Source organism: Eleutherodactylus coqui, chromosome 3, assembly GCF_035609145.1.
Source record: "Eleutherodactylus coqui strain aEleCoq1 chromosome 3, aEleCoq1.hap1, whole genome shotgun sequence".
Classification (NCBI taxonomy): domain Eukaryota; kingdom Metazoa; phylum Chordata; class Amphibia; order Anura; family Eleutherodactylidae; genus Eleutherodactylus; species Eleutherodactylus coqui.
The window spans coordinates 197,702,869-197,726,708 of record NC_089839.1 but is presented as its reverse complement, the minus strand read 5'-3'; the positions used below and the strand labels follow the sequence as shown (position 1 = coordinate 197,726,708).

At 46.7% G+C, this 23,840-nt stretch overlaps 1 long non-coding RNA gene across 1 annotated transcript in view; it reads right to left on the bottom strand.

Annotated features, from left to right (window-relative positions):
- Positions 1 to 19,038, bottom strand: part of LOC136619920 (uncharacterized) — an 86,092-nt gene extending 67,054 nt beyond the window's left edge. The window contains exon 1 of the long non-coding RNA XR_010791086.1: positions 18,730 to 19,038. This is a non-coding gene — a long non-coding RNA (uncharacterized lncRNA). The remainder of the gene's footprint in view (positions 1 to 18,729) is intronic.
- Between the last annotated feature and the right edge of the window lie 4,802 nt (positions 19,039 to 23,840).

Here is a 23,840-nt window from a genome sequence, read left to right as displayed (position 1 = left end):
TGGATTACAGACAGATTACAAGCAGTAAGTATGCAGATTGTATGCAGATTGTAGGCAGATTGTAAAATGGATTACAGACAGATTACAAGCAGTAAGTAGGCAGATTGTAGGCAGATTGCAGGCAGATTGTATGCAGATTGTAGGAAGATTGTAGGATGGATTACAGACAGATTACAAGCAGTAAGAAGGCAGATTGTATGCAGATTGTATGCAATTGTAGGATGGATTACAGACAGATTACAAGCAGTAAGTAGGCAGATTGTATGCAGATTGTAGGATGGATTACAGACAGATTGCAAGCAGTAAGTAGGCAGATTGTATGCAGATTGTAGACAGATTACAAGCAGTAAGTAGGCAGATTGCAGGCAGAGTGTATGCAGATTGTAGGCAGATTGTAGGATGGAGTAAAGACAGATTACAAGCAGTAAGTATGCCGATTGTATGCAAATTGTAGGCAGATTGTAGGATGGATAACAGACAGATTACAGGCAGTAAGTAGGCAGATTGTATGCAGATCGTTTGACAAATTACAGGCAGATTGCAGGCAGATTGCAGGCAGATTGTAGGCAGATTGTAGGATGGATTACAGACAGATTACAAGCAGTAAGTAGGCAGATTGTAGGCAGATTGCAGGCAGATTGTATGCAGATTGTAGGAAGATTGTAGTATGGATTACAGACAGATTACAAGCAGTAAGTAGGCAGATTGTATGCAATTGTAGGATGGATTACAGACAGATTACAAGCAGTAAGTAGGCAGATTGTATGCAGATTGTAGGATGGATTACAGACAGATTACAAGCAGTAAATAGGCAGATTGTATGCAGATTGTAGATAGATTACAAGCAGTAAGTAGGCAGATTGTATGCAGATTGTATGCAGATTGTAGGATGGATTACAGACAGATTACAAGCAGTAAGTAGGCAGATTGTATGCAGATCGTTTGACAGATTACAGGCACATTGCAGGCAAATTGTATGCAGATTGTATTCAGATTGTAGACAGATTACAAGCAGTAAGGAGGCAGATTGCAGGCAGATTGTATGCAGATTGTAGGCAGATTGTAGGATGGATTACAGACAGATTACAAGCAGTAAGTAGGCAGATTGCAGTCAGATTGTAGGCACATTGTAGGGTGGATTACAGACAGATTACAAGCAGTAAGTAGGCAGATTGTATGCAGATTGTAGGATGGATTACAGACAGATTACAAGCAGTAAGTAGGCAGATTGTATGCAGATTGTAGGATGGATTACAGACAGATTACAAGCAGTAAGTAGGCAGATTGTATACAGATTGTATGCAGATTGTAGACAGATTACAAGCAGTAAGTAGGCAGATTGCAGGCAGATAGCAGGCAGATTGCAGGCAGATTACAGACAGATTACAAGCAGTAAGTAGGCAGATTGCAGGCAGATTGTAGGATGGATTACAGACAGATTACACGCAGTAAATAGGCAGATTGTAGGCAGATTGTAGGATGGATTACAGACAGAATACAAGCAGTAAGTAGGCAGATTGTATGCAGATTGTATGCAGATTGTAGGATGGATTACAGACAGATTACAAGCAGTAAGTGGGCAGATTGTATGCAGATTGTAGACAGAGTGTAGGATGGATTACAGACAGATTACAAGCAGTAATGAGGCAGATTGTATGCAGATTGTATGCCGATCGTTTGAGGGATTAAAGGCGGATTGCAGGCAGATTACAGGCACATTGCAGACAGATTGCAGACAGATGACAGGCACATTGTAGGCAGATTGTATGCAGATTGTTGGATGGATTACAGACAGATTACAAGCAGTAAGTAGGCAGGTTGCAGGCAGATTATTGTCAGTATATAGGCAGTATATAGGAGGTGCTGAGACAGTGCATAAATGGGGACTACATAGAGGGCTCGATGGAGGGGTTTATTTGCTGCGGGGAGCGGGTCGGGTGCTCTTATCTAGGCTTCTTTATGGAAAATGTCAGTGAGAAACATGTGGTGGCTGAATCCTCCCTTGCACGGCCTCTCAAATCACTCCACCTCCCTACTGCTCGTCGTGTCGTCCAACCAATGGGGTGGCTGGAATAGGCATTACAAGCAGTAGAGTTCCCCGCCTCCCGCGATGACGTCATCGAGTGAATCACGTGACCGGCGTCTCGGGAGCGCGCACGTCGGGCTCCATCAAGCGCGGTGCACCATGGGAGAAAACCCCGGTGCACCTTGGAAGAAATTTTATAAGTTGCTGAAACGCTGGAACGGTGAGTAGAAACCATCATTAAAAGCCATTTAAACTTGTGCATAGTAATGTTTGCTTTAGAAGGGGGACGGGGCAAAAAAAAAAATTCACTTCTGCCTCCGGACAACCCCTTTAAGTTTCTTCTGTTGCTTTTGGTGGCCTATAGAAAACCCCTATCAGGATTTTGTTATTTTTTTCTCCCTGTATTTCTACCCACAGAGATTCCACCTGTTCATCTCCTTTAGCTATATCTTCTCGTAGCCTCAGCATTAGGTACAATTCTAGGCGCTTTTTTTTTGACAATGAGTGTATATTATGCAGGCGAGGATCCGCTTTGCTAAAGACTCTGTATCACACAACTCCTCTAATACCAGACACAGCCATAGACAAGAGAAACGGTCCTTTCTCTAATCCTAAACAACCCCTTTAAAGTTTAGCATGGATTTGAAAGTGGCTTAATTCGGCTGGCAATTTACATCAAAATCCACATGTAGGCTTCTTTCACACGGGCGACGCATTTTCATGCAGGTCACATCGTGTAGTATCCTAGAGTTGGGGTCCCACAGCATTGTTAAAGCCACGTAATGTAAATTATATGTCTTTAAATATGTTAAATGTGTGTATACCACTTTAAGTGCTCAATAATGTGTTAAATTTGTGTGTTTTCATACTAGCAAATCCCGCATGACTTGGCAGAACTCACCCTTAACTACTCTCACCCCTGTCAATCACCCCTAGCTAGTGCAGGGATTGGATAGTTAGCTTTCCCCTGACTCAGGATTGGATGGGAGTTAAGGTATAAAAAGTAGGGAGTGGGGTTAGCCAGTCTAGTCCTGGGGTTAGCTGAGTGAAGGAAACATCAAGTGCTCCATTGCTGAAAAAGGTTTGGAACCACTGGTCTAGGCTTTATGTATTGTTGTTTGGTGATTGCTAATTCCTTAGCAACTATGATTGACCATTTGTGGATATATAGATACAGTCGACCGAAAATCGCTACATTTGTGTGCAAGAGCACTAAAGCTCAATCCTGAATGGAGACACTGACTAGAGAAAGCTCACTATCACATCCATTCTTTCAATTATCAAAGGTACCAGGTCTCTGTGTGCCATACGGGTTTGCGCCAGAGCCTGTTGGGAAGGGTCACTATATATACCCACCCCCAAATAAGGTTACACTTGCAAAACCACATGCACTTGTATGAAGCTGCCCTTTAAGTGAATCTGGAAAAATTGGAAAACTGTTGTAGGTGTGTTCAAATTGGCAGCTGGTGGGGCTAATGCAAGCAGGTGGGATCGAATATTTCTGCTTCCTAAACATAAAAACACAATAAACTGCTTCTATGTGCAGCATGATAATTTTTACACTTTGTGCAAGGGCTCGGCGATAGGTCAAAAATTGCAATTTCGTATTTTTTTCAAACTTAAGGACAATTTTTGATTTTAATCTTGATTTTCATTTTTTTGCAAAAACAAGCTAAGGGAATGCCAAGACACATTTTTTACATAAAGGAATTGCATGATTATCAGAACTGTCCTTAGCTGTCACCATCAATTAGAAGGTTGAATTAGCACGGCTGTGTGCGGTCCATGTGAAGAATCAGTTGTTTTAAGATCCTCATTGCCTATTATGGGACTGTGTAGACGGACAGCATATGGCTTGCAAATGTCCGAATGGGTCCTACAGCTACACTGAAAGGTCTTGTAGCGCTACTGAGTGATTTGTAGGTATTGAATGACAGCTGCAGCCCACATGATTGCATACAACTCAGGCCAGCTTCACACAGGTGATAGGCTATTTTGCGTTGCGAGAGTGAGTGAAAACGCATGAAAATGAAACCAATGATCTTCAATGGTTTCATTGTCATTTGTGATGCCTTCACTGCATACTCACAGCGCTAAGAAAAAGCAGCATTATCGCCCGTTGTTTTTAGTGGGGCTGGCGGGGATGAAGGAATCCTCTGCCATAGCTGTCACAGCTGTGATAGAGGTCCGCGATGCTATCCATTGCTTTCAATGGGGCTAGCGCTGCTGCAGCCCCATTGAAAGCCATGGGTTGCAGCAAAGCACCGCAGCAATGATTTTCGGGGAAAGGCATGAAATATAAGCCCTTTCCTGAAAATCCTCTTTAGCTGTAAAGAAAAGTAAAAAAAATATTAACTCATCTAGAAGAGCCGTCCGGCTCTTTTCTCTGGCCCTGCAGACGTCTTCTGTCTTCTGGAGGCCAGGGATTGAAAAATCCCCACCTCCAGAAAGCGCTGCCCCGATTAACTGAGCGCCATAACCAATCAGGGGCAACACCCAGCCATCATTGATTGACAGGTGAGCGCTGACTGTGATTGGCTGAGCGCTGTGGGAATCCGCAGAAAATGGAGCATGCTGTGATTTTTTTCAAGCTCATGCAATCCGCAAATCGGAAAAATGACATTTCCCCATGACATCATGACAGCATACGCTGGAGGTTGCTCACCTGCTGACCTGAAGGGACAGGAAGAGGCAGAGTATAAAAAGAACCTCCCCTCCACCAACACCAGTGTTTTTCCTGTCCCTTCAGGACAGCAACGGCAGAGCTCCAGCGACGCTGTCCCATGCCGGAGGAGGACTTACCGGCGAAGCGGCGGCATTTTTCTTCTGGCAGCCCCGCCAACCCCAGTGGGAAGGACCCCATCTGGGCGCTTTCCGGGGACTGCGTGGGCCGGGGTCCAAGTACGGGCTGCCGGCACCACTGCGGCCGTCATTTCAGGCGGCGGCCGCCATCTCCGGGTCCAGGGCCGACAGGAGCGCTCCAGGGGGCGTGGTCTCGGCGGAATACAGCACGGTGACATCAGACGCTCCGCAAAGGGGGCGTGGCCTGCGAATGGGGCGTGGCCTGGCACGGCCGGTGCCGAATTTAAAAATCTGCTGCCCCTGCATCAGCTGGTGGTGTTTCTCCACGCTAAGGAACGATCCTAAGTACAGGAAGCGTTCCTGCAAGACGCAAGATGTCGGCCAGAGAGGACCCAGAGACCCTCCAAACTGTAAGTGGTCCGGTGGACCAACCTACACCTGCACTACATACACTTCCCGACTAACAGAGTTTCCCTTGTCTTACAGGACAGGGATACTCAAAAACCGAGGGAGGCTAGACGAAGGAGTAAAAAATGTCCAGTATGTCTAACCAAACTCGACGACTCCTGCACAAAAACGTTATGTGCTACCTGTTCCGCAAAAGTTATGCAGGAGGAAAAAACTTCCCTTATGGCCGAAATTCGGTCAGTCGTCCGGGAAGAAGTGCAGTCCTCCCTCTCGGACCTCCAACCTGGGCCTTCCGGGGTTACACGCAGGTCGGTTCCGGCGGTGTCTGAGTCCGACTCCGACATAGCGGAAAATATGGATTTTGACGGGGAAGTGACGCAGGAGGACAAAAAATATCTTTTTTCTACCTCAGACATGGATCAACTGCTAAAAGCTGTACGCAGAACCATGCAGGTGGAGGAAGACGTGCAGCAACCCCGCACAGTCCAGGAGGATATGTTCGCGGGGTTACTCCCGCAACGGAAATCTTCATTCCCCGTAAACGCCACGCTCAAGCAGCTGATTCTAAATGAGTGGGAGAGCGTGGATCAGGCTCCGCTAATCCCTAGGGAATTCAAAGAATGCCTTTTATTTCCGGGAGATGAGGTGTCCTTTTTGGACGAGATACCAAAAGTCGATGCGGCAATTGCCATGGTATCCAGAAAGTCCAGATTACTCTTTGAGGATACGTCCCACTTAAAGAACCCGTTGGACCATAAGGTGGACACAACCATGCGTAAAGCCTGGTCTACCTCCGGTCTGATCATGAAATCCAACATCGTGGCCACTTCCGTGGCTCGTTCCATGGCAATCTGGTTGGACCAATTCGCAGCCCTAGTCGACCAAAAAGCCCCTAGGGAGGAGTTCGCAAGTGGCATCCCTCTGCTACGGATGGCAACAGGGTTTCTGGCGGATGCTTCAATGGAAACAGTCCGCTTCGGAGCCCGCATGGCAGCACTATCGAACACCGCCAGAAGGGCAGTGTGGGTAAAAGAGTGGTCGGGGGACTCAGCTTCCAAAAATAGGCTATGTACCCTACCGTTCCGGGGCGGGCGCATATTTGGACCAGACCTGGATCGTCTGCTGGAGAAAGCAGCTGACAAGAGTCACGGACTGCCTGCCACCAGACCACCCAAGAGACCCTTCACTCCTCATCCCTCGTCCATGTACGCCGGGAAGGGGAAGGCCGGAAGATGGTCTTATCCGAAGGGCGGAAGGGGTAAGACTTTAACTTTTGTCCCTCAGCCCATACTTTCGGGCCCGGTAGGGGGTATACTGGCTCGCTGTTCCAATAGCTGGCGTAGTATTACAACTAACGAGTGGGTACTGCACCTAGTGGCGGAGGGGTACACGATCGAGCTACTATCCCGCCCCCTGGACAGATTTATGATAACCCCAACCCAGTCTCCAGGCCTAGAACAGGCTCTGTTGGAGGGCGTACGGAACCTGCAGGGTCTCGGCGCGGTTATCCTGGTCCCCAAGAAGGAACAGGGAAAAGGTTTCTATTCCCCCCTCTTTCTGGTTCCCAAACCAGATGGCTCCCACCGCACCATTATCAATCTCAAACAACTGAATAGATTCATTGAATATACGAAATTCAAAATGGAAACCATTAGAACTGCAACTCCTCTAATTGCCAGAGATAACGTAATGGCTACAATAGACCTTAAGGATGCCTATTTTCACATCCCTATTTACGCCAACTCACAAAAGTTCCTGAGGTTTGCGCTGAGGGTGGAGGGGGAAATCTGCCACTTTCAGTTCGTCTGCCTCCCATTTGGAATCTCCTCGGCTCCGCGAATTTTTTCCAAGGTCGTGATAGAAATGGTGGCCTTCTTACGAAATCAGGGTGTCATGATCATCCCCTACTTGGACGACTTCCTATTGATGGCAGATTCCCCGTCCACTCTGAGATCACACTTGGAGTCCACATTGCAATTATTTAAGGAGCTTGGCTGGATTATTAACGAGTCAAAATCCAACATGGAGCCAGAAACCAGGAAGAAATTCCTGGGTGTCATCCTGGATTCCAGTCTACAAAATTCGTCCATTCCTCCCCTAAGAAAACATCTTATCATAGAGGAATGTTCCAACCTCTATAAAAAACATAGGGTAACGATAAGAGACGCAATGCGGATCCTGGGACTAATGACTTCGTGCATCGGCGTGGTCCCCTGGGCCCAGTTCCATAGTCGCGGACTCCAGTCACTAATTCTCCAGAATTGGGACAAGTTGCAGGCTTCGCTTGATCAGACAATCCCTATTTCTGCGGAAGCCAGAGCTTCACTCCGTTGGTGGGTGTCGTCGGACAACCTGTCTCAGGCATCCGATTGGAATTTGGACCCGGCAGTAATAATCACGACCGATGCCAGCGCCAAAGGGTGGGGGACCCACTTTGAAGGCGGTTATGTACAGGGGGCCTGGGACGTTCACGAGAAAGCTAGCTCATCGAACTTTAGGGAGCTTAAAGCGGTATGGAAATCCCTGCGTAGCCTGCAAACACGGTTAGTGGCGAAGCATGTGAGGATCTTCTCAGACAATATGACAACAGTATCACTCATTCGCCACCAGGGTACCACCAGGAATCCTCCACTACAACGACTGGCGGGGCGGATCCTTCAATGGGCGGAAGGCACAACAAAGTCCCTATCGGCCTTTCATATAAAAGGAGCCGAGAACTCAGCCGCGGACTTTTTAAGCAGAAGGAAAGTGGACCCAGGAGAGTGGGAACTCCATCCAGAGGTGTTCAGCCTTCTTGTGGAGAAGTGGGGGGTACCAGAAGTAGACCTCTTTGCGTCAAGCGCAAACACCAAATGCCGGCTTTTCTTTTCCAGAGGCGCAGAGAAACAGTCCTTGGGCACGGACGCTCTCTCTCACCCCTGGGATTGGGACCTAGCATATGCCTTTCCCCCTCTACCACTAATCCCGCTCCTGCTAAGGAAATTACTGCAGTCAACCCTAACAGTAATTTTTGTAGCACCATATTGGCCCAAAAGACCGTGGTTCCCCCTCCTGAGATCCCTGTCAGTGGGAGAGCCCTTCCACCTTCCAACAAGACCGGACCTACTGTCGCAGGGCCCTCTTCTTTACCCGGAAGTTCACAAGTTCAGGCTTACGGCCTGGAGCTTGAGCGGGTAAAGTTCCTAGGGAAGGGTCTTTCCCCTAATGTTATTTCCACCATTAGCGAGAGTCTTAAACCCTCGACACACAAAATCTACTCCAAAGTCTGGAAAAAATTTTCGGAGTGGTTCGGCCAGGACATCCAGCAGCTGGACCAGCCAGACGTTCGTAAAATCTTAGATTTTCTCCAGGCGGGCCTGGATAAAGGTTTGAGTCCGAATACCCTCAAAGTCCAAATTGCGGCCTTGGGGGCATTCTTCGATCTCGCGCTGGCGGAGCATGGGTGGATTAGGAGATTTCTTAGAGGGGCGAGCAGATTACATCCATTCACACGGCCCACGGCACCACCCTGGGATCTGACCATAGTCCTTTAGGCCTTCTGCGACCCCCCCCCCCCCCCATTCGAACCGATTACGGATCTATCCATCGCCTGGCTGACGTACAAGGTAGCCCTGCTTGTGGCAGTTACGTCGGCCAGACGCGTGGGGGAAATCCAGGCCCTCTCACGAAGGGCCCCATATATGACTATCCACCCAGACAAAATAGTTTTTTTTTTAGACCCGTCCTTCCAGCCTAAAGTATTGTCAGATTTCCACAAGGGCCAACCAATAGTTATTCCAGCCTTTTGCCAAAATTTCAAAAATGGAAAAGAACAAAAGCTCCATAATATAGACGTCAAAAGAGCGGTACTAGCGTACCTTGAGGCAACGGAAAGTTTCAGGAAGTCTGACAAACTTATCGTTCAATTTCAGGGGCAGGCCAAAGGAAAGGCCGCTTCTAAAGATGCGATCGCCAGGTGGCTCAGGAGAGCCATCCAGGAGGCTTACAAGGCCAAGGGCATCCCCCCTCCAGAAGGATTGAAGGCCCACTCAACGAGAGCGGTGGCATCCTCTTGGGCAGAGAGAGCGCACGCGTCGATTGAGCAAATCTGTAACGCAGCCACATGGACTTCAGGCCATACTTTCATTAAACATTATAGGCTGGACTTTAAATATAGTCAGGACGCATCCTTCGGTAGGAAGGTGCTCCAAGCCGTAATCCCTCCCTAAAAAGCCCATGCCACTTATTTGGTATTCCTCCAGCGTATGCTGTCATGATGTCATGGGGAAAACGGGAATTTTTTCTAACCGATAATTCCCTTTCTGGAAGACATCATGACAGCATATGGGCTTTTTTCCCCCCCTTACCAACATGGTTACCCTAGTTTGTCCATCACATGAGGTAATGTGTATGCTTTGACTTTGTTTTCTGAGGTGTGTGATGTCAATAAAAACACACCTTCTGGTTAAATAGCTGGTCACTGTGGTCATTTGGAACGCACTGGTGTTGGTGGAGGGGAGGTTCTTTTTATACTCTGCCTCTTCCTGTCCCTTCAGGTCAGCAGGTGAGCAACCTCCAGCGTATGCTGTCATGATGTCTTCCAGAAAGGGAATTATCGGTAAGAAAAAAATCCCGTTTTTCAGGTATTCAATTAACTGCGGATGCCTAATGATTGTCTATGGGCTGACTGAATTGTGGATCGTAAGGGAACTTAATTATCAGCATCTTATATAAATTTTTCTAATAAGCTGTAATACATCAGTATAGTAGTGTATTAGAAAGCTACCGTGTTTTCCTGGAAAAAAGACACTGTCTTATATTATTTTTGCCCCAAAAGAGGCACAGTGTCTTAATTTTGAGGGAAGGCTTATAATACTCACCTAGTAGACAGCATTTGGGTCCCTCGCGCTGAACTGCAGCAGGCCTCTGTGTACTCCTGATCGCCGACAGAACATTCTCTTCCTGGTGGCGGGGCATGAATACCCCGCCTCCAGCAAACCATTGCTCTGATTGGATCATCGAATGCCGCGTCAGCCAGTCAGAGCCAGCACTCGATTAACCATTCAATCACATCATTGAATGGCTGTGATTGGTTAATTGAGTGCTGCTTCTCATTGGCTGACATGGTGCTCGATCAACCAATCAAAGCAATCGCTTGCTAAAGGCGGGGTACTCAAGCCCCGCTACCAGAAAGCGAATGCTCTGTTGGCGTTCAGGGGTACACAGAAGCCTGCAGCAGCACCACAGCCCAATGCAAGGGACTGATACACAGTTTTTTTTTCATGTAGTTTAGCTATGGCTTATTTTGGGGGGAGGTCTTGTATTTTTTTATTATTGGAGAAACACAGTATAAAGCTCAGCCAAGAGACTGAACTTCATAGGCCACCTGGCAGCTGGCAGACCCAGAGGCTATATTCACCAACCCATCAGAACCTCAGGTTCACATCACAGGGGTCCGATAAGTGACAGAGGGAGCCCCCTCCCTCTGTCAGCCATTTAGATGCCGCAATCACACTGACTGTGACTTGCAAAGGGGTTAAGCACCGGAAAGCTGAGGTTTCTTCGGTACTTGGTGTTACAACAAGTACCAGGTTGTTATCCGAGCAAACACCCCCCCTGGCACAAGAGCCCAGCACCAAGCTTCTGATACAGCTGCCGGTGAGTGGTAAGGACAGGGAGGCAAACTCAGGATGACACCGGGCCCACAGTCCATGTTATCTGTGTAGCACCGCTCCTAGAAAAATACTCCTTAGAAAGGCACAAACTCTCTAACGGTCACTCACTCACTCCTGAAGACTTTAGGTCTGCATGGCGGACTCCAACAATTCAGTCATTCAGTGGAACTCCTGGGGATATTGGTCCCAGGGAAAAGGCCAAATCTCAGCCTTTTCCATCTTCACCACATGCAGGTTGAAAGTATCTGCATGCAGCCAGACTTCCCTCTCCTGCAGACGAAAACTCCAACAACCACCACAGAACTCCACAAAACAACTCAGAGCGCTCTCCAGACTCAGAACTTCACTCCTTCTCCCTCAATCATACACCTTGAAAACACATTTATGGGACAAGGTCATATAACAAACAAAAGATACATTTCCAGACAGTAAGCCATTCAGTGCTGCAGCTATGCAATATACTCTGGTATTATTGTATCTTGTTACCACCAGGAAGTAGGGGTGGAGACAAGATTGTGGCTGCTTGACAGGTCGGTGATGCCCCCTCGTAGTGATTGGCTGCACGGCATGCTCCCCTCCCTGAGCCTCACAGGTCCTGGCACTGAGGTCTCCTGCAGTAATTGCTCCTATGGGCGGCCAGCACTGCTGTCTGTGGCAGCCCATCTCCCCTTACCATGTCCCCTTTGCGGCCCCACTGTGAGTGTTCCCGGGGCCTGTACAGTGCCACCTGCAGTCCCCTTTACCGGCCCCGCTGTTAGTCGATCGGCAGCTGATGTTGTTGGGGAGAAACTTGTGCCCCACTATCTGCCGTTAGGCTCCTCATGCTGTGCGGGAGAAGGCAGCCGACAGACGCGTTGCTCTGCTGATGGGAACCCTGCAGAGCAGCACAGGGCCACCTGATGCAGTGGGGAAAGAAGGCAGCGGACAGACCAGCCGGTACATCTCAGCGCCACTGGGCCACCTGATGCAGTGGGGGGGGGGGGGGAGGGGGGGAAGCCTGCAGACAGAACCAGCGGTCGATGTGAGGGCTGATGAGCGCCGCTGGGGCGGATCATGCTGTGCTGCAGAAGAGACTGAAGCACCAGTGGGGCAAACCGCAGGACGCTCGGTGAGTCACCGGGGCTACTGCAGACGGGGACGCAGCTCACAGCCGCCATAGCGGGTACAAATCAATAGACAGACGCTGCACTGACGGAGGCCAGGAACAGCTGCAGCCTCTTAAATGCTTTTTGCCTGCCATGGAGGGGTAGGGGTTAGTTTTCCTATTAGGCTTACATTTATAGCTGTAAAGGCTTTTGCATTCACAGCTAATAATGTACACTTAACCGGATAACTAAGCCCAAACAATAAACTTCCAGGGCAGCCAAAATGTAGTTCAGAGGTTGCAGCTATATTACCTTCAAGGACCTTACAGAAGTCACAAATCACATTCTATTACACATAGAATGGGAAGCACTGAGCGAGGAGTTAATGACGAGAGAACGATTCTCAATGATGATCTACCTGTCTAAACGTTCTGCAGGAGCGCGAACAACTAGCGGTGATGTCAATCGCTCCTGCAGAACGTAGCCGACAGTTGCCCAGTATAAATGGGCCTTTAGAAACACGGATGTAGTTTGTGGGTAAGAGCATACGTAGTGTGCAGCTGTATGTTTCTATAGGGCGCTCTTGCACAAAGACAACTAAACCAATTGAGATACAAGAGGTCTTGTAAAATACTGCTGGAGAGAAAGTGTTCAAGGCGCCCAGAAGAATTGCAGCATGCGAGGAGTGAGCCCACAGCCAAGGAGATGGCAGGGATAGAGTTGTCACTTGTCACGGTGGCCCTACCATCTCCTCCCCTGTAAGGCTAGCACAGGACCTGTCCAAGTTACTACAGGGAGGAAGTCACTGGAAACTGCGGTGCGGTTTTAACTTACAACTCGTTGTCATGGGCATACGCCAACATTCCTTCCTCTGCGGTGAATCCGGATGATGGAATAATAGTCCAAACGCACAGGGGGTAGTTTGAAACAAAGCCAAGAATGGATGGCAGTGTTACTTTACTTGTAAATCCAAACAGAACAGTTCAACAGGTACATGGGCCAAAACAAGTCATTGGTGCAGATGCAGCTGATGGTGCGACAGGGAGGAAATCACAGGATGAATATCCGGCCCACAGTCTTAGTGATTTGTGTGACTCCGCTCCTGGCCAAAACTCCTTTCCTCTCTCTTCCACCTCTCTACCGGTCAACACTCACTCTCAAAGGCAGCACTCAGCGCTGCATGGTGATCTCCTCTCATCCGCTCATTCTGTAGAACTTCTAGGGGTAGTAGTCCCAGGGTAACTTTTAGGCCATCGCTCGGCCTCCTCCATTATTCCACACAAAGACCATTCAGTGTCTGTGGGGGTCCAAATAACTCTGGCTCCTGCCAACTCCTCTTGCAAACACCAACACTGACTTTCCTAAACTCACTCTTTGCAGACTGACTTGCACATAATCTTTGCAAACACCTATATGAAGCATGGTCACATGACTTCCAAACTCACAACATAAAATGATACATTTACAGCAGACAGACAGCTCATTTGCAGACATTAAGGCCTCCTTCCCACGAACGGATTTCCGCCGCGTAATTCGCGGCGAAAATCCGCTGCGTTGCACGCAGCTATTAGGTTCTATTGAACCTAATAGCTCCATGCTCACGATGCGTAATTCCACCGCGGAATTACGCACCGCGATTTCTCCCGTCCTCACCCGCAGCATGCTCTATTTTCTGCGGGTGAGGACGGGCTGTACGCACTGACGGCTTCCATTGCAGTCAATGGAAGCCGTCCATTCACGCTATCTCCCGCTGTAACCAGCGGGAGATAGCGTGAAAAAACGCTTTCCCGCCCACCGCCGAGCGTCATATGACGCCAAATGACGCGGTCCGGCCGCGTCACGTGACACGGCTGGTGACGCGAGAGCGGTGGGCGGTGACGAGCGGTGACGAGCGGTGACGCGGCGGTGGTGGGCGGGGAAGCGATTTCACGCTATCTCCCGCAGGTAAGTATAGGGGCTCTGGGGGGCGCCGTGACGGGCTTCACAGCGGAATATTACGCTGCGGAGCCCGTCACGCTCGTGGGAAGGAGGCCTAACCCTTTCATTCCTGCAAACTCTAATACAGATTCTGATGATTTATTCCCCATTCCAAGACAATGTACAAGACAATACAGACAACATATAGCAGACATTTTGGAGGGGCCCTATTAGTTCTGGGCCACTACACAATCAGATCTCACAACTTATATCCCTAGCACTAGATACAAAATCAGAACTTTGGTCATCACAGCCTGCATCATCACGTCTCTTTATCTAAACCCTTTTGATACATGAAGTCTGTTATAGAATTCTATATCATTCCAAATACCTTTGACAGCTGTAAAATGGTTTTTGTCATTTTGCTCATATTAATAGCTTAGTTAATAATAGCTTAGTTAAGCACAAATCATATACAACGGAGGAGCGGCAGAGTCATTGGTCACAGTTTGATGTCAGTAAATGGTATTTAAGGACCAGACCCCCTGAAATGCAAACCCCAGAACAGACCCCTCTATGACTTCACAGCCCAGATTCTTTCGGTAATGGAGGCATCACACGAAAGTTTGTGCTGTGTATTTGTGCATCAACGAGGTTTGAGGAGGATCATAATCGGCGTGTTGCTTGTGCTTCTGCACATATAACTGTAATTTTTATGCACAAGGCCAATTCACACACGAGTGAATTTAATGGCTATTTAAGCCTAATAAGGTCCAGCTGTCTTTTTTTCCTGTGTTTTGCTCAGTGTCACACCCTTCCCTTGTGTATTTTCGCACCTGCCATAGACATCTATAGCACTTTTGCTGAGAAAAATGCAGGAAAATAGAGCAGGACCTATTTTCGTGCATGTGTGCTTAAGAGTCCAGGCCCCGAGGCAGTAAAAGCAGCCCCAAACACTGATGCCCTCTCCACCATGTGTCGCAGCTGGGATGAGGTTCAGGTGTCGGGGTGTGGGTTCTTTTTCCTCCAGAAATAGCATTGGGTATTTTTGCTACAAAGTTCCAGTTTTGTCTTCTCTTTCCATAGAACATTTTCCCAGAACCATTGTGGAGCATCCAGGTGTCTCAGGAAAACTAGATAGGTCACAGTGTTTATTTGGATAACAGCGCCTTCCCTCGTGGTGTCCCTCCATTAATATTAATTGTGTTCACTTGGTTTTCTATTAGTGGACACATGGACAGAGTTTATTTAGAATCTAGAATCTTCTGTAGGCCTTTTGCTGTTACCCGTGGCTTCTTTGTCACCACTTTTAGGATTACCCATTATGCTCTTGGAGAGATCTTAGCAGGACACCCACCTCTAACCTGTTCACACTGCAGATATTTGCAGTGGATTTGGCACTGAAATTGCATCAAATCTGTGATAAATCCAAAATGCTCCATTGCTGTCATTGAAGTCTCAGACAGGGAATTTAATCCGCAACACAATCACACGAATCTGAAAATGTGTTTTAAACATCTAACCACAGTGTACAAAGAGTACACACGCAATTGGTGGGAGGTTCAGGGGCTGTCCAAATATCTGGAACATCAGATTGTGCCTCGAGGTCTTCGTTCTCCTCTGCTCCCGCCCCTCAAATGTCGCACTACGGAATTTATGCAGAAATGGGATAAGGCTAATACAGAATCATCTCTTAGACTTATCCAGATACTACTAGAAGAAGAAAAAGCGAGTCTAGAAAAAAACTCCAAGATACTCAATGACGCCATCGACACGGCTAAAACATTTACTAATGATCCCGAGTTCCCTACTAAAGAGAAACAATTGCAGGAGAGCATTGATAAGTATGTGACATATCTCAAAGAGAAGAAACATAGATACTTTATGAGGGACCTTCAGGACTTCAGAGAAAATAGGATATATAGGGGTCCTGATTTAAAATCAGGGACGGACATTAGTTCTTCAGAGGCTGAAGTATCAGAAGGTGAAAATAGTTCATCACACCTGAATAGGAGTCATTTTTTAGGCGTAGGCAGAGGCCGTCCGAGGGGGCGGGTTCGAGGCAGGGGAAGACAATCAGTGACAAGAAACACAAACTTTTTGGCACAACCAATAGGACAATACTTCATGAGAGAAAGGAGGGATCCAAGCAATCACTGATAAATCCCGTCAATAATCATGGAGTATCTGATCCTATAGGTGATACATGTGCTAATAAATCACCTTTAAAAATAAATGAGTTTCTTCTTGTGACTGAAGATCCGGTCCCCAGAATCACACAAGACACTGGGAACTTAAGTGTAACATCCCAAGGTGACCAAATAAATGAGACCACTTCACTGACACAAGAGACTCCCCCTACTCTCACCATTGAAGGGATTACAAGAGATGTGAGTAGTGACTCCCCAGGTGATAAAACGAAAACAAAAGAACAGGTCCCCAATGCACCTATGGGTGCAACAGTAACTGAAGATAAAATGAAGGTCATTAACCTCTCCACACACAGTTTGACCACGCACCAGGTTTCGGTGCTAGAGAGAGGCCTGTCTTTCGTCCCGGCAAGCCGATTTGATCGGTTTGCCTGGTCGAAAGACATAGCTCTCTTTCTTCGCAAGCTAAGATGGCGAAAATTCTTTGCGGTACAGAACCGAGTTAAAGCCAACGAACTGGGTCTAGAACCTCAGGACCTTCCGGGCCATGATGCCCTGGTTTCGCTAGAAAGAGATCAAGGGAAAGCAGAAGGGATAGGTCCATTTACGGAACTAAAGAAAAAAAGTACTAAGAACCCTCCCCCCAATACCTCCACATACATCGATATATTTGAGAAAATAATTCTAAATGAGATTAAAGAAATTCCAGTCCCAGAGCGTATACGTAATAACCTCACAACTGAAGAATTAAGAGCTCTGGAGTCTTTAGAAAAAAACGATGATCTAATAATAAAACCCTCCGACAAGGGGGGTAATGTCGTGGTACTAGACAGGGAACAATATGTCAGTATGTGTGAGAATATTCTCAATGATAGGGCGACATACAGAAAACTAACATCGGACCCTACAGATCTCTTTGGGAAGGAATTGATGCAAATTCTACAAACAGCTAAAACTTGGGGATGCATCGACTCCACAGAATTTGAATACTTAGTACCCATTCACCCTAAGATCTCCACCTTTTACAGCCTACCTAAGGTTCACAAGGGTTTTCCCCCCCTTAAAGGTAGGCCCATTGTTTCCGGTCTAGATAATATGACCCAGAATTGTGGGATCTACATTGACCGAATTTTACGTCCCTTTGTCACTGCGTTACCATCTTACGTACGTGACACAACGGACGTTTTGAGATTGATAGACGGGATACATGTCGAACCGGATACCCTACTTGCAAGCTTGGACGTTGAGGGTCTTTATAGCTCCATCCCTCACGAAATCGGAACTGAGGCAGTGGGCTATTTCCTGAAACAGAGAGGCACAACCTTCAATCGCCACAATCAATTTGTGATTGATCTGTTGACATTTGTTCTAACAAAGAATTACTTTCTGTTCAACAACCATCTCTTCCACCAGCTCAGGGGCACCGCGATGGGGAGCCCCTGCGCCCCATCTTACGCAAATTTGTTCCTGGGCTGGTGGGAGGCTCAGATGGTGTTCACAGATCAATACTCACAATGGACTGAGAAAGCCATTATGTGGCTTAGATATATAGATGACATTCTCGTCCTGTGGTCAGGCACTAAGGATTCCTTTATTGAGTTTGTGGATGCATTAAATCAGAACTCCATAAATCTAAAACTCACCATGGAAGTACAATCTGAATCAATTACGTTTCTAGACATTCAGATTATCAAAACCCCCAATGGATATTTACAATCTACTCTGTTCAGGAAGCCCACTGCCTCAAATAGCTTACTTGCATGGGAAAGTGCCCACCCCTACTCTTTGAGAAGTGCAATCCCCAAGGGCCAGTTCTTGAGACTTAAACGGAACTGTTCCGAAGAGAAAGACTTCCAACATCAAAGTAATCATTTAAAGAAAAGATTCGCGGATAGAGGTTACCCAAGCAATGCCGTGGATAAGGCATACCGGTTCTCTACTACACAGAACAGATCATCCCTGCTGATACCTAAAAGCAAAAAAATAGATGAGCAAATTCGCATTATTTCCACATTTGACACAGGAGTTCCATTTATGCGAGAACTTCTTTTGAAACACTGGGGGATTCTCCAGGATGATCCGGACCTAAAAACTATCCTACCCAGTACACCCCAGTTAACATTCAGGAGGGGTAGAAACATTAGGGACAGGGTAGTGAAAAGTCACCTACAAACGCCTCATCCGGACACATGGTTAAACGGCTTTAAACCTATGGGAACATTTCCGTGCTCCCATTGTCATGCCTGCGCAAATATTCAAAAAGGAGATAAAATCATCAGTGCGAGTACCAGCAGATCCTATAACCTTAGAGAATTCATCAATTGTCGAACCTCCTTTCTTGTCTATATGGCAAGCTGTCCATGCAAAAAGAACTACATTGGGAAAACGAAACAGGAGTTTAGACGACGAATATTGGCACATGTGGGAAACATCAGACGGGGGGAAAAAACCCCCGTGGCTATCCACATGAGGGACTTTCATCATGGAAATCCCGACTTGTTAAAATTCCAGGGAGTCGAATCCATAAAGAGCTTTGGACGTCGCGGCGATCTTGACAAAAGATTACTACAAAAAGAGGCACAATGGACGTTTCGTATAGACTGTGTACAGCCCAAAGGGCTCAATGAAACGCTATCATTTTCAAGCTTCATCTAAGAACCAACAATTGTTCTAATCACTACACTTACCTGTAATTCCTTCTTCAAATTACCATCCGTAATTCTCTGCCAGCATATCAATATTCAGCCATTTGATTCTCTGCCCATGTTATATAAACTCCCCTTTCTCCCTTTCCTTATTTCTAAAAGCCATCATATATCTAAACGAAGATACCGCATCCTCATCAGATCCAGACTCAATATCTGTTAAACTGATGCTGAAGATTTCTCCGACATTATTCCTCAAGGATGTGGCGTTCATTGCCAGCTACTATTATCGAAGCATCCTGTCCCTTATAAACGTTCTGCTACCGCTCTCTCATCCATAATATGTATCATTTAATGATATAAATACATATAGCATTTATCAAACTACTGAATGAGCTGAGGAACCGAGATGAGGCACTGAGCAGCCTTTTTGGGATTTAACAGTAATAAAATTATGTAAACAGCAGTTAATAAGGACATTACGATCCTGCTCTCCGCTTGCTCTCTGTTATAGGAGGAGGATTCTCTATTGGAGAAGCTATGCCTGATTGCATGACCGAAGATTCCAATACTGCAAGTCCATAGAGGAATAAAAAAAAGACATCACTGGGTCACATGACCGGGATGAGTCATGTGACCTTCTAGATACAGAAGGAGACACTGATTTACACTCCCACATATTGCAGGGACCTTTATAACCTAACTGCATAGACTAAGAAATCATTCTTCAGCCTTAGTTATCCTTTAATTGACCATGGAGTTTACTTCTCTGTCGCTCAGCCGGATTGCTGGGAGAAACAGGACCTGGCAAGATGACATCACTGGGTCACATGACCGTGATGAGTCACGTGACCTTCTAGATACAGAAGGAGACACTGATTTACACTCCCACATATTGCAGGGACCTTTATAACCTAACTGCATAGACTAAGAAATCATTCTTCAGCCTTAGTTATCCTTTAATTGACCATGGAGTTTACTCCTCTGTCGCTCAGCCGGATTGCTGGGAGAAACAGGACCTGGCAAGATGACATCACTGGGTCACATGACCGGGATGAGTCATGTGACCTAGATACAGACGGAGACACTGATTTACACTCCAGGGCACATGTTAAGGAGAGCGTTTAAGGCTTCTTGGTATGCTTGGAGGAGCGGGATGCTACTGTAAAGAATGATGTGCTGTATTTCTTTATTGATGGCTTAAATAGGATGCTGTGCCTGGCCAGTGGTCCCTCCGCCCTTGGGAGGCGGAGTTATAGACTGAATTGAAGCTCATTGGCTGCAAGGCTACATACCCCCAAGAAAGGGAGGGTTTACACCACTATAAGAACCTAACCTGACACAGAGCTCATTCATAGCTACCTGCCTACCACTGAGGCTGGTTGCTGCCATTTTTTTATTTTGTTCCTGAAAAATCTTTTCTGGGGGAAACTGGGCTTATCTTTTCTAACCTAGTGATAGGATCGTCTATCTCCTCTGAGTGAATGCAGGGTATCTCCCCACCTTGGGACTTACCTTTCAATCTCCAATCCTGCAGTTTTATTTTCTGTCAGGAAGCGGACTTATTTGTTCTCATTAATTGGTAGAACAGTCCACTTTCCTTCTATTTAAAGAGGGGTGAGTCTCGTTTTCGGGACTTACCGATCTCTTTATAGCTGACTTATTGATCCATAATTGATGGTTCCTGATGAGGCTGCGTTTATCGTAGCGGAAACGCGTCGAACCCAGTTAAGCATTTTTTCAGCAGTTGATGCACTGCACTTTGTGGCTATACATTGGCTTATAAGAACGCCATGTTGAGCCATAATGATTGACGATTGTCAGCTTTAAAAACATTTTTTTCTTCTTCGACTAGCCGTAAAAAGTGTATCTCATCCCAACCAAGAGACACAACCACGGCCTGTTGATGAAATTGACAGCATTCATCTTCATTGAATAGCTGTACTATCTGTTCACTATGATGGGAACAATCTAGCTAGTTCCATTGAGCCAAACTTAAATACTCTGTCTCAAGTTGTATACGATATTAAACTTCAGAAGTATCGGGAATTCCTGATTTCCCGATACTGTGTAACTATACACTTTTTTCAAGGGTGGCTCATTGGCTGTTCTTTCCCCAGAAGTTGCTAGGGGTTAGACATTTTAACATTTTTTGTTTGTGTGTCTGTAAGCTAGGACTTTGACTAAACAGAATCCTTTTTATGTAAGACTGTAATTAAAAGTTACGTTTTAGAGTTACCTGAGAACCCTCACTGTGACGAAATAAAGAATTATCCAGGTGTTCCCCCTGCTACTGCGAAACCCATTGCTGTCATTGAAGTCTCATTTTTTTGTACCCACTGAAATGAATTTTCTTTTGTACATAATTTCTCTAACCATGGATTGCTGTACAACTGATCTGGATTACGGTTTTCTCCAGGAGGTTTCGGGGTATTTTGTAGCTTCCAAATTGTACAGTGTGCACACATCGAGCAGATTAGACACAAGCTATCAGCCTCATATCCAAAATGGCTCTCTGGGCAGAAACACCCAGACAGCCCCTTTTATTGTAAAGCATAAAATGGGCGTGCAACAAATTACATCAGTAACATATAGGATTCTCATTTGTCGGATCATATAGAATTCCCCCTCCTTCCTGCCCACCTTCTCTCAAGTCCAATGTATAAGCAAGTCTTTGTCTTACAAACATGTGCTTAAAACTGAAAGTGAAAGTAGATATCTCTTTGTTGAAGAAGATTCTGTGTGGGGGATGGGGAGGACTGGGAAAACACTCAAGATGAACACATAAGCAGTAACATAACACTGTGATTTAACTCTTTCCTTATGCAGCAGAGTTTCACATTAGGCTGAAGTCACAAAACACACATAATACGTCTAGTTTAGTACAAATCGATAGACATTTTATACTAACTAATCATCATGTCTATCACAATCCCCCCTTAAAATTTCTATCCTCTAACTCTCTATCTGATTTTCACAGTTCTCTGCGCATGAGCCTATAACTGGAGCGCGTTGAAGGTTCGTTTTAGAGTCTTCAAGGGGGTGTAGGACTTGTCCACTCCTTCTGGGGATGCATCCAGCAAACTCATTGTGGGAGAGGCTTTTCCAGCATCAGTTTCACAGGTCTCTCTGACACAGGGGATAACACAGCAGACTAGAACAGAAAAGGTAACCATCAGTTCACATACAACAGCGACGCCCGTCTGTGCCAGGATGCTTTACCACCCGCTTATCCATGGCGAGTGCTGGTCCCAAAAGTTAGCTCTTTTTAGTTAGTGCGGTCAGCTTCTTTAATGACAAGTGCGTCTTTACCCGTTGGTCACGTGTCGTCTAGGATGTGGGTACAAGTCTCCCCTATCATCTTACAGACACTCCCCTTTTTAGCTAAAGTCATATCTAAGGCCATTCTATTTTGAAAAGTCATAGTCGAGGTAGGTCCTATTGGTCGACTAGTCCCTATAAGGCGTCTCTAGTATAATTTATAAACCACTGCTAATTATAATAAACATAATTAATCCAGTCAACATTTATTTACCATAATGATCAGGAAAATGGACTCGAATCTAGTTTTAACTTGGTCTCTATTTTTTTAAAACTTGAAAGGTACCCCCCTTGGCTATCCTATGACGTCAATGTATACGTGTAGATCAAAACTACCACCAGGGGTCTCTCTTCTCGCTCTAGCATAATGTTACAATACTAGTAGCGTGCACAGGTACGCACGGCGTGGGACTCCCTAATCTTCACCCACACCAATGTCCCTCCTGGAGATAGTCCTAATGGTGAACACGTCCAGGTCGCCTCACCCTTGCGTCAGGGTTTTCCCACTGCCCGTAAGTCCCTACTCCTAGGAGGGGGGGATCCCTACCTCACCTCAGAGGGAGGCCATGGATTCCCTGGGCTCATTTCCGGGCATCCATACCCTCTATCTGTAAAAGTTAACACCCCACAGGGTGTGCCCTCGCCGGAACCTAAGGTCTTCTGCACTATCCCTAGGCAAATGGGAATTCCACTGACAATCCATCTTAGGAGATCGGGGCAGGTGCAGTACTAGTACATTTCTCCTTTTCTTTGGTAGCGTATGTGGTTGGCATTATCGGAAATGGCTCCCCATCTTTTTCAAACAAGGGAAATATTGGTGAGTTCCCCAAAAATCTCCCTCCACCCTGCCTATTTGCCTGGCAAAACACTTAAAGGGGTTGTCCCGCGCCGAAACGGGTTTTTTTTTTTCAACCCCCCCCCCCCCCAGTTCGGCGCGAGACAACCCCGATGCAGGGGTTAAAAAAAAAAAACGGGTAGTACTTACCCGAATCCCGGCGGTCCGGCGTCTTCATACTTACCTGGTGAAAATGGCCGCCGGGATCTTCTCCCTCGGTGGACCGCAGGGCTTCTGTGCGGTCCATTGCCGATTCCAGCCTCCTGATTGGCTGGAATCGGCACGTGACGGGGCGGAGCTACACGGAGCCGGCATCCTGCACGAGCGGCCCCATTGAGGAAAGAAGAAGACCCGGACTGCGCAAGCGCGTCTAATTTGGCCATTAGACGCCGAAAATTAGATGGCTCCATGGAAACGAGGACGCTAGCAACGGAGCAGGTAAGTGAAAAACTTCTTATAACTTCTGTATGGCTCATAATTAATGCACAATGTACATTACAAAGTGCATTAATATGGCCATACAGAAGTGTATAGACCCACTTGCTGCCGCGGGACAACCCCTTTAAGTAGTTATAGAGTATTCCTTCTTTCACTTCTCACGGACAGTGTAATTAGTGGAAATGTTCGTCAAGAGACTAATAAACCACTCTTCAGCATCTACAGGGAGATTCAGGGGGACCATCCCCGAGTGTAGTCGGGCACTACCGCACACACAACAGTTAGACTTGTTGCTCCTGTTAGCATCGTACCTCATCAACTCCAATCAGAGATTCTGGTCAGAGTAGCCAGTCGCTACTGTCAAGGTGTCCGCAAAAGGAAGGGCCGGCTATGATCATCATGTTCGTCAAGGTCTTTATCTTACGGCGGAGGGGGTTAATTATGGGCACGGGACTAAGTGAAGGCTTCCATTCGGGTGCATCTACCATATCCCTTATTTTAAACTTCCCTAAGGGATCTGTCCTCCCGTACCGGTATGTCCCCAGACTATAAGTCCCTC